The sequence below is a fragment of the Halichoerus grypus genome, chromosome 5 (assembly GCF_964656455.1).
Source record: "Halichoerus grypus chromosome 5, mHalGry1.hap1.1, whole genome shotgun sequence".
Taxonomy (NCBI): Eukaryota; Metazoa; Chordata; class Mammalia; order Carnivora; family Phocidae; genus Halichoerus; species Halichoerus grypus.
The window spans coordinates 2,699,049-2,711,771 of record NC_135716.1 but is presented as its reverse complement, the minus strand read 5'-3'; the positions used below and the strand labels follow the sequence as shown (position 1 = coordinate 2,711,771).

Here is a 12,723-nt window from a genome sequence, read left to right as displayed (position 1 = left end):
CCGCAGTGCTCTCCTGTGTTAAAAGGAGGTCAGTTCTGAGCCAGCCCTTCCCACTGTGAAATCAGGATTCTTCCTCACTCTCCTCTCGCCCGCCCATCCCACCCAGAGCAATGTGCGGGCCCTGGCCTCCCCAGACCTGGGTTAAAAGCCGACTCTGCCTTAACTGAGTCCCTAATCTGCACGCGGCCCTTCCTCCGCAGGGCATGGTGTGCGCTCACTGGGAGAGCCCCGGGGCACAAGGCCAGTGCTCGACCAGACCAGTGTCTGGGGTTGGAGCTGCTGGATCCTTCTCCTCCCTGCTGCACAGATGCCAGGCACGGGGAGATAGATGAGCCCCCAGCCTGTGAGACCATGGGGAAGGCCACACCTCTGCCCCGCAGCAAAGGGGGCCGGGATAGAAACCTCCCTGAGATTTCAGGGGAGGGGTGAGGAGGAAGAATTTGAAACAAGTCAGGGAGGGACGCAGGTGCAGCCCTGGCTGGGTCAGGCTAAACATCAGAAAGAGATTAACAATGAAAATGGACCCGAAAGTCCCACAGTGAAATGGGCAATGGGCTGCCTCGGTGAGCCCCATTGCAGTGGAGGGTTCCTTTTTCCCGGGACCTCAAACCTGGAATGTACCCCAGATATTGCCTATTGTTCTCTCTTTGAAGGCACCGAGGACAGGGAGCCCCGCTTCGTGGTTAAATGTGGGAGGTCTGGACTAGGTCTACTTCTGACTTACTGTGTGATCTTTGGAAGTTGCTTAACCCCTCCCTGTGTCTCATCTACAAAATAAGGAGAATGATGGTCCTTACTTCAAGGGATTAAATAAGCTGGTGAACTGAGATTCGAACTCAGGTCTGCAAGGCCCTGTCTTCTGCCCCTCTTCTGACTCTTAGGGAGGAACTGGGGGCCTCTGGGGACCTTCTGATCACCTCCATCTACGCATGAGCACACATCTGTGCCAGATGCTGGTGTGAATGCCGGGGACACAACTGGGGACAGAGGTGAGGTCCTCACCCAGACCGTGATCAGTGTTGTGTGTCACTACTTGGGGGGAGTTTTTGGCGGAGCTGGGACGACAGCAGAGCTGAGTGAGGGGATGGCCAGGGGAGACTGAGCTCTCAGAGGAGCCAGACAGCTGAAAGGGACAAGATGTGAAAGGGGCACCACAGGGATAGTCTGGGGCAAGACTCTCCATATAGAAGGAATAGCAAGTGCAAAGGCCCCGAGGTGGGACGGCCCCTGACTGTTGGAGGAAGAGCATGCAGCTGTTGGAGGCTGTGGCAGGATGGCGGCCAGTGGAGGGAGCCTAGAGGAGCAAGCCTGGCCCAGTCAGAGGGCCTTGGGACGGTAGAGTGCCTCCACGAAGGATTCTGCGTAGAGGGGCGGGCGCTCACTCTTGCCTTCCAGGGTCGCTGTGGCTGCTGAGGGTGGGCGGCTGGAGGGCATCCTCCTCGGGAAGTGCAGCTGGTACCAGAGCAAGCTTCCAAGCTGGGAGGAGAGGCTGGGCCGCGGCAGGGGCATCCATGGACTGGTGTGGGGGAGACTGGAGACTTGTTTCTGTGCCTGCCTCTCTGGTCCCCCTCTGTCCCGGGTCTCCTCCACAGGCCACCACTGGCTTAGCCACGAGCTCCCTAGGAAGTGCTGATCCAGAAGGGGACCGCCTTACCAGTCCTGGTGGCTGAAGTGGCACGCCCCACGTGGCACAGGGAAACGGAGGAGCGTGGGGCCTCACTTCTACCAGGCTCCTCTGTGTGTGGGCCCGCCCTTGAGGGCGCGAGGTCCCCGTGGCCCTGAGGACCACCTCCAGGAGCCCACTTCCAGGGGCCCCCTGTATAGGAGACCTCAGTGCTGCCGCTGGGTGACCGCTATCCAGGCCCCATCCTTCCGGCAACCCGGCCCGCACATCTGGGGCTCAGCCCCATGGATAAGTGGGGAAACCTGTAAGTGGGGGCACCTGTAAGTTTTGTAAAACTCTTGGCCTCTGGACCCCTCCTCAGCCCCGGTGCACCGCACCTCCCTCCAGTCACTGGGGGTCAAGCGGGCCCTGACTGCCCCAGGCGGTCTGGCAGTCCCAGCCTCAGGGGGCCTGCGGGGGCCCGGGCCCGAGGTCAGACCCCGGCCCGCCCCCATGGCCACGCCCCTTCCCGTCCGGGCGGGGCCTCCGGGGCGCGCGCGCGCGGCCGCGGCGTAGGGAGAGTTCCCATTGGGCCGCGCCGCCCACGTGACCCGACGGCCCGGCCCGCGCGCCCGGAGCCGGGGCCGCGCCTGCGCGCGCCGGCCCGCGTGCACGCGCGCGCGCCCCTGCCTCCGCCCGTCGAGCCGGCGCCGGCACCGCCAGGTCAGTCTCCTCGGCGCGCGCTCGGGCTGGGGCGCGCGGCGCGGGCGCGTGGGGCCGTGGGCGCGCAGGAGGAGCGCGGCCGCCTCCTGCACTGGGCGCGTCCCGGGGCCCCGCGCCCTGGCCTGGCCGCTGCGCTGCGAGAACGCGGGCCTGGGCGCGGCCACGTGCGGGGTCCCGGCTAGAGGCCGGGCTCGGGCCCAGCCCGCCGTTTACCCCCCATGCGGGCAGCGGGGCGCCCCCGGCTGGAAGAGCCGAGCCCGCTCCCGTTTGTGGGGGGCGGGTGACCCCTGTCCCCCGTTCATCCTCCCGAAGGCCCGGCCCAGGATCTGGTTCAGCCACATTCCCTGCTCAGTTTCTTCATGGGCGTAGTTCCGAGGGACTTGTCATCAGAGCCCCGTGGGCTTCCCTGTCCCGCGGTGGGACCGGGATGGCAGCGGCTGTCGCGGGAGGCTGAGCTGAGGTCCCAGTACGTGGTCTGCGGCCGGGCTCCGGCTCTGGCTAGGCCTGGTAGCCTGGGGGTGCCTACCTCTCGAAGCAGTAGCCCAGCTGCAGAACGGGTCAGCAGCCTTGTCCCAGGCGTCGCAGGGATTAGACAGGTGGCTCTGCACACGCCCGCAGGGTTCTGCTGGGCAGCTGGTGGCCGGGATGGGTGGCATGCTCAGCTGCCAGCCGGCAGAGCGCTGCCCTGCGTGGTGTGGTGACCTCTCAGGCTCTGTGAGAGCGGGTCTGACGGTGGCAGGGCGTCCAGGCCAGCAGGTCGCAGTGCCCATGGCCACCCCAGCCCCGGCCGTTCGGCATGCGCTGCACCTCGTCTCCTGGCCTGCGGGCTCTGTGGTCAGCTCTGCACGTGATAGTGGGTTCCTGGGCCTCAGCCAGGTGTTTGGACTCGAGGGATGCACCTGGGCTGGAGCAGCTTGGGGGTGGGGACCAGATGGGGTCCATGGAGGGAACCTGTGCTCTTCTTGCCCAGGGGCCTCTTCAGAGCTCTGTGCAGGTGACCTCACATCCTCCCATGAGGTTATTAACCGCATTTCTCAGTTGAGGAGGCTGAGGCCCAGTGAGGTGGAGTCAGGTCCTCCTCACCTGCAGATCTAACCAGAGCCTTGGTTTGCCCATCTGTGAAGTGGGTGCTGTTTGGCCCACCCTGCAGGCTGCTGTAAGGAGGCAACGGGAGAGGCTGAGTCCGGGGCCTAACCGGAGGCAGGCATGGGTGTTTCTCCACTGCTACCCAGGCCACCCTCACGGCTGCTCTTCAGGGGGAGAGGCTGCTCCTCAAATGTCCCTTTGAGGAGCTGGCCACCCCCCAACACACCCCATAATTGTTTGCTAAGCACTTACTCTGTGCCAGGCCCCAGGCTGGAATCAGAGGTGGGTGATGGGGGTCAGCTTTAGGACCCCACTGGCTGGAGGGGGGCAGGGCGGGTCGTGGGCCTCCCCCCACCCCCAGGTGGTCAGTGTGGTGGGAGAAAATGCAGGTGGTGAATGGATGGGACCTCCAGGCTGTCTCCTTGGCTTACCGGCTCCTCCTTGACCTTGCTCTCCTCCAGGACACCTTCCCTGACCACCAGGCTGGGGCTGGGGGCCCCAGCGAGTCCCCTTTGTCGCCTCCATGCCAGCTTAGGCCCTGGCGGAGGGTGGCTGGTCAATGCAGAGTCAGTGGCCTGGGTGTGGTGGTGGACAGGGAGAAAGCCGGGTGGGTGGGCTCCTTTTCCAGACAAGAGGCGGTTTGGAAGGTGAGGGGTTCCTGGATGTGCCACGGGTGGGGGACTCAACAATGACCTCAGGGCACTGGGCAGTGTGTGCTGGGAAAGGCTCACCAAAGCCCCGACTCGAAGCATTAGCCAGCTTGACTTCACGCCCACATGGCTGGGAAGAGGTGCGCACAGCCAGCCCCGAGCTGGTGTGAGCCCACCCTGCTCCCCGGTGGGGTGCCTGGGGAGTCTGCAGACACCCAGGACCTGTGCTAGTGGCCTTGGGTGCCTCACTGGCTGGCAGACCCGAGCAAGAGGGTGGGTCAGGCAGAAAGGGCACGGGCGTCTCCCGGTAGCATCTGGCTGGAGGGGCAGAGCCGGGAGCGGCTGGGGCTGTGGCTCCAGCGCTTGGTGATGGTTTCCCCCAAGACCTTGGCCTTGCCTATTCCGCAGAGGCTCCAAACCTCACTGTAGGCTGTAAGCAGATGGTGCACTGTGGTTTCTCCCCTCTGGCCAGCCCTGGCCTGTGCCCTCCGTCTGGCATGGCCTCCCTACCAGCTGCCTGGCTGGGCCACCTCCACCCAGCCTCCCTCGCAGCTGTCACCTGCTCTCCGGAGTCCCTGGTACCCCTTGCTGCCCTGTGGGGCTTTTCCCAGGGCCGGCAGGTACAACAGGGCAGGCTGAGCTAGAGTCGGGAGGGCCTGGATTTTGGGTTTCTTGCCAGGTACCTAGTGCCTTGGCCCTCAGTTTCTGCATCTATAGAATGGGAGCAGCAAGGTGTGGGATCAGTCACGTGGGTGGACACCGCCCTGGCACTCAGAAGGTGTGCGGGGAACACTACTTCCCTCCTTCCAACCTGGACCGTGGCCATGGCTCTGAGCCTTCTTGTCGGGGGGCGGGAGGGTTCTCATCATCGGGGCGGTGGTCCTCAGCGGGGCCAGCATCTTTAGGGTCACAGTATGGTTTGGGACCTGGCTCTTGGCAGCCAGTCAGGACTTCCTTTCTCCCTGGCCCAGCAAACTGGAGAGCCCACTGTGTGCCAGGCCCTGAGAGGCTGTGAGCAGGGCTGCTGGAGCTGGAGCTGGCAGTCACACGTGCAGGATAAAGCTCACAGACGTGCTAGGAAGACATGGACTTGGCGTGGGGGCTGGCAGGCGGTGGGAGGGCGGCCCCAGGAAGGGCCGGTGTCAGCCGTCAGAACTGTGCCCGCCCCGCTCATCTCCCTGCTCATCTCCCTCCGGGGGTCCCCAGGCCTCCGGCGCCGCCGACCCCTCTCTGTCCTGGGTGCCCGGCCCGAGCGTGGTGGAGTCCTGCATGGATGCTCAGGATGCGGGGTTGTGGAAAGTCATCGCAGGCCAGCAGGGGGGAGGTCTCTGTGCCCCGTGCTCAGGAGCTGTCTGCTGGGGGAGGGGCTGGGCCGGGAAGGTGGCTTCAGGGCCCCACTCTCCTGCTGGGTGACCTTTGGGGTGGGAGTCATTGCCATAGTCTGCCAGCAAGTGAGGGCTGGACCCGATCAGGGACTGTCAACTCGGCCATCACCCCCAGTCACTGGGTGCTTTTTTCGGGGCACACACGTGTCACTGAGGAGGTTCTGGTGCCTCCAAGCAGCGGGCACCGTTGCTGATGTGGGCAGACGGAAGGTGGGGAACCCGAGACTGCAGCCTAACTCAGATTCGGGGGAGCCACGGAGTGTTCTAGAGCAGGGGTGGTGGGATGGAGCAGGGCCTGTAGGGTCTGCCTTCCCTGAGGTATGGTCCTAGGAGTGGGAGCATCAGGAGGACAGCTCCTACGTAGGGGGTCTGGGGTCTTGGGTGCTTGGCTGGGGGCTGATATGCCGGGACAGGGCTCTAAGCCAAGGATGTCAGGACGGGTGCTGCTGCGGGCCTCCCCAGCGTCCAGGCCTGGCGGCCCAGAGCACACTTAGTCCATGACAGGTCATTGGCTGTCTGGCTTCGGGCCAGTTCTCCTTTGGGGGCTCAGTTTCCCCTGCCGCAGACGGGGGGCTCTGACCTGCCTTCTCCAGCTCCTCTGTCCCCACAGCCCCTCCTGGGAGCTACAGGAGCCCGTTCCCACGGCCTCTCTGGCCACAGAGACCCCAAAGCTGGGGCTGGCCCAGCCGGTGGAGGCGGGCTGACAGGCAGGCCGCCCTGCCCTGTCCCCTTCCCATGAGACTGGTGCTCCCAGCCACTCTCCTGGCCCTGCGGCCCGTCTTGTGACTCAGGCTTCCTGGAAGAGGCGCGGGAGGGTACGGAGGATTCCCCGCCACCCCACCCAGGGTTCCCGCCTGCCGCCCGCCTGTCCCATCACCGCCCCTGTGGCTACACATGGTGGGCTTGACCTCTTCTTCAACTTTGCCCCCACCCCCAGAGGGTGCTCCTTTCTGCTGGCGTCCCGCCCCCCCATCGTCTGCTGGTGTGGGGACACGGGCCCCCTCACTCTCTTGCCTGGACCAGGACCTGCCAAAGCCAACATTTCTCCTGCTTTCATCTCCCTGCTGGGGTCAGCTGTGCAGCTCCTCTCGGGCTACTCTCTGGCCGGCTGCCCAGTGGCCCATCTGCTGGGAATTGCCATGCGGAACTCAGGGGGCGCCTGGGGGGGTGGCTCAGGGCTCTCCACAGTCACCTCGCTGTCCCCTCCACATGGTCCTAAGGAGCCCAGAGCCATGGTCCCAGCTCTGCCGGGTCTCTCTGGGTGACCCTAGGCCTGCTCCTGTGCTTCCCGGGCCTCAGTTTTCTTGTCTGGAGAATGGGGCGCTTGGAGCACACCCTGGACCTCACGGCAGACTGGATGGGCCGGAGCCCAGCCGCTGCCTCCTGCCCTGCGTCTGCTGTGTATGACCGCGTCACACCAGGCTCTCCGTTTGCCCTCGCCAGGGGCCTGTGACCTGGGGAAGCGCAGCCCGTGGTGCCTTGGCTTCTCTAGGGGTCATGCTGGGCTCTCGGGCCCGGGGGGGCCTGTGCAGGGTGGGCAGAGACAGCACCACCCGCCCCGGGGCCCACATGGGGGAAGGGGCGGCATTCAAACAGGGCCCTAACTATGTCGTTATGGTGTAATCCAGATGTGGTGATGGTCCTTGTAAGAATTCAAACAGCCCAGGCAATTTATCACTGCTATGGGCTCCGGGCTTCTGGGCATCGGCTTGGTTTCACAGGCGCGGACTGCTCTGCGTCTCACTTGAAACGGGCCTCTCTCCTGATGGCAGCCGTGGACCCAGGTCTCCGGGTCTGGCCGGACCCACGTGTATTAGTCAGTGCCCACCCCCATCATCTCCATGTCGGCGGCTGCGTGGTCCGATGGGGAATGCAGGCGACTGGCCTGGCCTTGCTTCTGCCTCCCTGTGCCCCATGAGGGGCTGCCCGGGCCTGCACTGGCCCCTGTTGGGCAATGGGTGAAGGAGGAGAGAGGTGGTCCTGACCCTGGGAGGGACCCATGGGTGAGCAAGACCCGCAGGAGACAGCAGTCACTTTCCCAGAGTGTGTGACCCTCCGACTTTGAGGCTGTGGTGGGCAGGGAGTCTGGGTGGCCTTCTGGGAGGAGGTGGCATCTGGCCTGGGCTTGAAGGATGTGGTCATCACAGTAGAGGGGAGGGGCTCCCAGGGCTCGGGGCCGGGGTGAACAGTGTCGCTGGGGCAGCTCCATGGTCAGCCCCGCTCTGGGCCCCCTCACAGCTAGCCGTTTCCCCAGGTGGACGCTGCATGTTTGGGGTGGAGGACCCTGCTCGGGGCGGCGGGGTGGGAAGTGTGCTGGGATGGAAGGCAGCTGTGTCGTGTCTCGTGCTCCCTCAGCCGGGCTTGTGTGGTCCTCGCAGAGCGGCCTGGAACCAGGACTGTCTGTCCCTCATTTACAGACGAGGAGCCTCCAGGTGTGTGTGGGAGTGGGGGCGGACCCCATCCCAGCACAAGCACCTGCTCACGCTCCCCTCTCTGGCCTCGGTTTTCCCTATCTCTAAAGTGGGGCTGGGATGACCTGGCCCTGCTGGTGGGGCAAGAGCCTGATAAAGGGGCAGAGAGGAGGTCCCGCCTCTGGCCTTTGGCGTAACTCGCCCGCCTGTGCCTCAGTTTCCCCTCTGTAAATGGGGATGGGAAACCCTTTTGTGGGGATGTTGGGAAGTGTAAGAGGGGCGGGGGGGGTCCAGGCAGCCCAAGGCGCACACTGGGTGCCCTGCTGATGGGTGACGCAGCCCCCCGCCCTCCCTGCACCCGCTCTTCCATGACCTCGGCTGCTGGGATGTTCCCACGGCCGGGCAGCCGCAGGAAGCCATCTGGAGGCCTTGTTTACCCTCCCCCCAGCCTCCCTGGCAGGAAGTCACCGGAAGGGCTGTCCCGAGGGGCCCCAGGCCTGTGAGGACAGCCAGTGGCCGGGGGTCCCCGGTGGAGCACGGGGGGCAGGGAGCACAGAGGCTGGACTGGGCGGAGCTGGGTGCTCCCGGGCCCCCTGCGGCACGCAGACTGGAGTGCGGATGGAGCTGTCCATGTGTACGTCCAGCCCGTTTGCCACCCCCTCCCCCCACACGGGCCTCAGACATGAAGTCACAGCCTCAGCCCTGGGTGGTCTGTGTGATGGTCGGGGGTGGGGTGGGGCCCAAGGGGCCGCGGGAGGGACCCCTAACCTAGGGGGCAGGGGAGCAGGGTGCAGGTGGAGGCTGTGGCCTCTGGGAGGGTGGCTGAGGGGCGGGGCTGTTGCGAGGTGAGGTAGAGAGGTGGGCAGGGTCTGGGGGCGTGGATGGTGACAGTAGGGCTGGGGGTGGCCCTGAGACCCTGTTCTCTCCACCCTCCCCTTCGAGACCCTCAGATCAGCTTGCAGGTCTGGACATGCCTCCAGCAGGATCGGGGCCCCTCGGGATGTGCCCAGCTGCCCTGGCATTTGCGGCGGCCCCAATGCCCACTGACTGGCCTGAGTGTGGCTGGCTGGGCCTGGGGACAGTTCCCACGGACACTGCCAGCCGGGCCTGCCCAGCCTGAGGAAGGACGCTGACCCCAGCTGGCCCTTGGCTGCCTTGCGCCCGCCCGGCCTCCCGCCTTCAGGAGGAGCCTGGTGGGCTAGGGGTGAGACGGCCCTGCCTGGCCGGCCATGGGGAGCCAAGGGGCAACCCCGCCTGGTTTCTTCCTGTCCCCTCCATGTTCTCACTGCTTCCCCTCCGCTTTTGCTCCTCCCCCACTTTGGCAGGCTCTGTTGCAGGGTCCTTATGGGCAAAGCCCTCCCTGAGAGTGTGCTGGGGTTTTGGGGGCAGGGTGAGTGTCTCCCCGACCCTTCCCGTGAGGAAGTGAGCGTGAGAACCAGGGCTCTGGGCGGGATCCGGGATCCAGGAGCACGCTGCCGGGAGGCGTGGCCATCAGCCAGTCCTGGGTGAGACTGGATCGTCTAGTGGCGCCCATGGACTGAGGACAGGCGGCTGTGGGCCTGTCCCAGGAGGGTCACCGGCTGTTCCCGAGCGCCTCCTGCGCTCCAGGCCCACCAGCCTGTGACCTAGCCACACAGCTGCCCTCCAGGTCTGCGCATTGCTGGCCTCGCCCCCTCCGTGCAGGGAGATACTAAAAAGTCTGTAAAGATGGTTGCTGCAGGGACTGGGCCCTGGGCCTGCTGAGATGCCCTTACAATGGGAGAAGCCTGGAGAGGTGCGGGGGGTGCTGGGCGAGGGGTCCAGAGCCTGGGGAGGCTGGCCTGGGGACAGGGGCCGGCCTCAGCTCCCCACACTGTTCCTGCCTGGGTGCAGTACCCTTTGTTGATGGTGCAGGACAAGGCAGGGCTCTCCATTCACCTCCCCTCTGCAGGGGGTCTGTGTGGCCACTGGATCGAGGGTAGAAGATCCTCAGTGTGTTGGGTGATCCACTTGGGCAGGGGCTCCTCGACGGCTGAGAGCCTGTTGTGGTTGCTGGTGCTGTGATTTGTGGGCGCCTGGCCCCCAGGGTCACTGCCTGGTTGCTGTGGCCAGCTTTGTGGTCATGCCAGCAACTGAGCTTTTGTCCCCATGAGCTTGCTTGGACCCAGAGCACAGCCATGGAGGGCATCCACTAGGTGCTCAGTAAGTGTGAGCCAGTGAGTGGGCCTCCAAGGAGGTGGGGTTTGGACAGGCAGATGGAGCCAGGAGGGAGTCCTAGGTAGGTGGCAAAGGCCTGGTGACAGCATAGGATGATGTGGGGACAGAGAATGCTCTTGGTACAGGGCACAGCAAGGGCAAAGGGCTGGAAGCAGGACCATACATGGCATGTCCTGGAAGAACAGGAAGGTGGGTGAGGCTGGAGCAGAGCGAGGAGGGGAGTGGGGGGAAAGTAGCCCATGGGTGGGGCCTTGGGGGGCGAGGAGGGGGGTGGGAGGACCATAGCCCACAGGTGGGGCTTTCAGGGGCGAGGAGGGGAATGGGGGGACCATAGCCCATGGGTGGGGCCTTTGGGGGCAAGGAGGGGAGTGGGGGAACTGTAGCCCACGGGGGGGGCCTTTGGGGGCGAGGAGGGGAGTGGGGGGACCGTAGCCCATGGGTGGGGCCTTTGGGGGCGAGGAGGGGAGTGGAGGGACAGTAGACCATGGGTGGGGCCTTCAGAGGTGGGGAGAGGAGTGGGGGAACTGTAGCCCATGGGTGGGGCCTTAGGGGGTGGGGAGGGGAGTTGGGGGACCGTAGCCCGTAGGCAGGGCCTTCTGGGGTGAGGAGGGGAGTGGGGGGGACAGTAGCCCGTGGGTGGGGGAGACTTGGGCTTTCCTTCTGAGTGGTGTGGGTGCCATCAAGGGCTTTAGCCCTGAAGGACAGCGTCAGCTTAGGCGATACCAGGTAGGGAGTGGGGGATAGGGTGGGGTACCCAAGATGCCAGGGTGGGGGCTGGCTCTGGGTAGATGCTCCCCAAACTCTCAGTGACCTCAGGTGGCCCAGGCACTGCTGTCTCACTTGTCACCACCCATGGGGCTCTCCTGCCCCTGTTGGGGCCCCTGTTGGGGATTCTGGGGAGTTTCTGTTTCCTCCTCTTGTGCTTGATTCTGTGACACACCTCGATCTGGGGTTGCAGAGACCTGCCCCCACCATCCCCGTGGTGATTCTGAGAACAGAGGCCCACCAGAGCCTGCCTTCCCTGGGGAGCAGTTCTTGTGGGTTCCCCTGAAGGCTGGGTCACCTTTCTGCTCCCTGCCCTTTCCTGCCTCCTGGCCTTTACTCAGGCCCTGCCCTCCGCCCGGACCCCCAGCCCGTTTGCCCTTCTCAGGGGGATCTCTTAAGACAAAAGGGGGACAGTGTGTCCTGCAGTGTCCTACTGGGTGTGGTCCGGCAGGCCACCTGGGGCGATCCAGCTCTCCGGGGATGCCCACACCTGCTGCTTACGCGCTGAACGTGGCCTGGACTCTGGGCAGTCCCACGCGCGCGTGCCGTTTGTGACCGTTTGTGACCTGGTGGTCGCCCCGTAGCGCGTTGCTCGTCTCTGCTCTCCTGTCCTGTCCTGGCGCTCCATCGCTGTGGGCTGGGAGCACTCGGTGCCTGGGATTCGCCTCTGAACCAGCTTTGCCTCCTGCTGGCTCCCTCTCAAACGAATAAATCTTTGACCTGTGCTCACTTTATGTGTGGTGGCTGTGTTTGTAACTTCTAAAGATGCTCTGACAAATCTTCCCCGTCCTTGAAGGCCAGCCCTGCCCAGCCAACCTGGAACCCCGCAGGGACACCCCTTACCTGCCCGACCCTCTGTCCCTCGCCGGCCTGCTCTGCGCCCTCGGCAGCCCGGTGTACACGTGCCGGGCCCGGGAGGGGGCTGCCCACGTGCCTGCCCCCATGTTACCACGCCCACCCTCCTGGCTGGAACCCCAGACCTTGCCTCCCCCCCACCCCCGGCATACCCTGTCTGCCCTTCCCTGGGTTTCTTCTCTCACACATGGGTGCATGAGGGACCCGCCGGTTCTGCTAGGAAGGACATAAGCCCCCTGCTGCTGCGGTACACGGGGGTTCTGGAAGCGTGGGTGCTTGTGGGTGTCCGGCCTTGCTCTCTGGTGCGCGCAGCCCCTGTGGGCGTAAGGGGGACAGGCCTGCGAGTGACCCAGCTGCCCGTCAGCCGAGCAGTGACTGGGTTCTCAGCCATGAAGGGGGTGCAGCCCTGACCCCATGACAACATGCATGACCCTCGGAAGCGCGATGCTGAGTGCGGGGAGCCAGACACTGAAGGCCACGTGGTGCATGATTTCACGGACGTGGCAGATCTGTGGAGATGTACTCCGAAAAGGGCTGGGCGGGCGGTGGGGGTGGGGGGGCAGGGCAGGACCGCAAGAGGTGTGGGGCTGCTTGTTGGGGTGATGGAAGTGTTTTGGAATTAGGTAGTGGTGATGAATACACATCACCGGGAAGACGCTAAAAAACACTGAAGTGTATACTTTAAAATAGTTACAATAGCAAATGTCACCTTGTGTGAATTTTCTCTCAGAAAAACAATGTTGCCAGCTCCCCACTCCGCAGAATCTGGCCTGAGCAGGCTCTCAGTTAAAGTCTGCAAAATAGGATTAGCCCGGCTCTGCCCCAGGTGGCCGGCATGTAGGAGCTTAGAGAAGAGAGTGAAGCGGTGCTCGGATGCGGAGGGGACTCGCGAGTTTGGGAACCCAGAGTGGAGCCGGCCTTCCTCCCGCACAGTGCGGGGCATTGGTGAGTTTGCTGGAGCGCGGGACGTGGGGCAGGCTTCGGACAGGTCTCTGTTCTTGTGCAGTCTCCTGCCCTCCCTGCTTTGTGATCCCCCCATGGGTGTGGCC

The 12,723-nt window shown here is 64.5% G+C and overlaps 1 protein-coding gene across 1 annotated transcript in view; it reads left to right on the top strand.

Moving 5' to 3' along the window:
- The first annotated feature begins 2,244 nt into the window (after positions 1-2,244).
- PTP4A3 (protein tyrosine phosphatase 4A3) overlaps positions 2,245-12,723 on the top strand; it is a 34,163-nt gene continuing 23,684 nt past the window's right edge. Inside the window, exon 1 of the mRNA XM_036109473.2 lies at positions 2,245-2,326. The gene's annotated coding sequence lies outside the window, so the exon portion shown is untranslated. The remainder of the gene's footprint in view (positions 2,327-12,723) is intronic.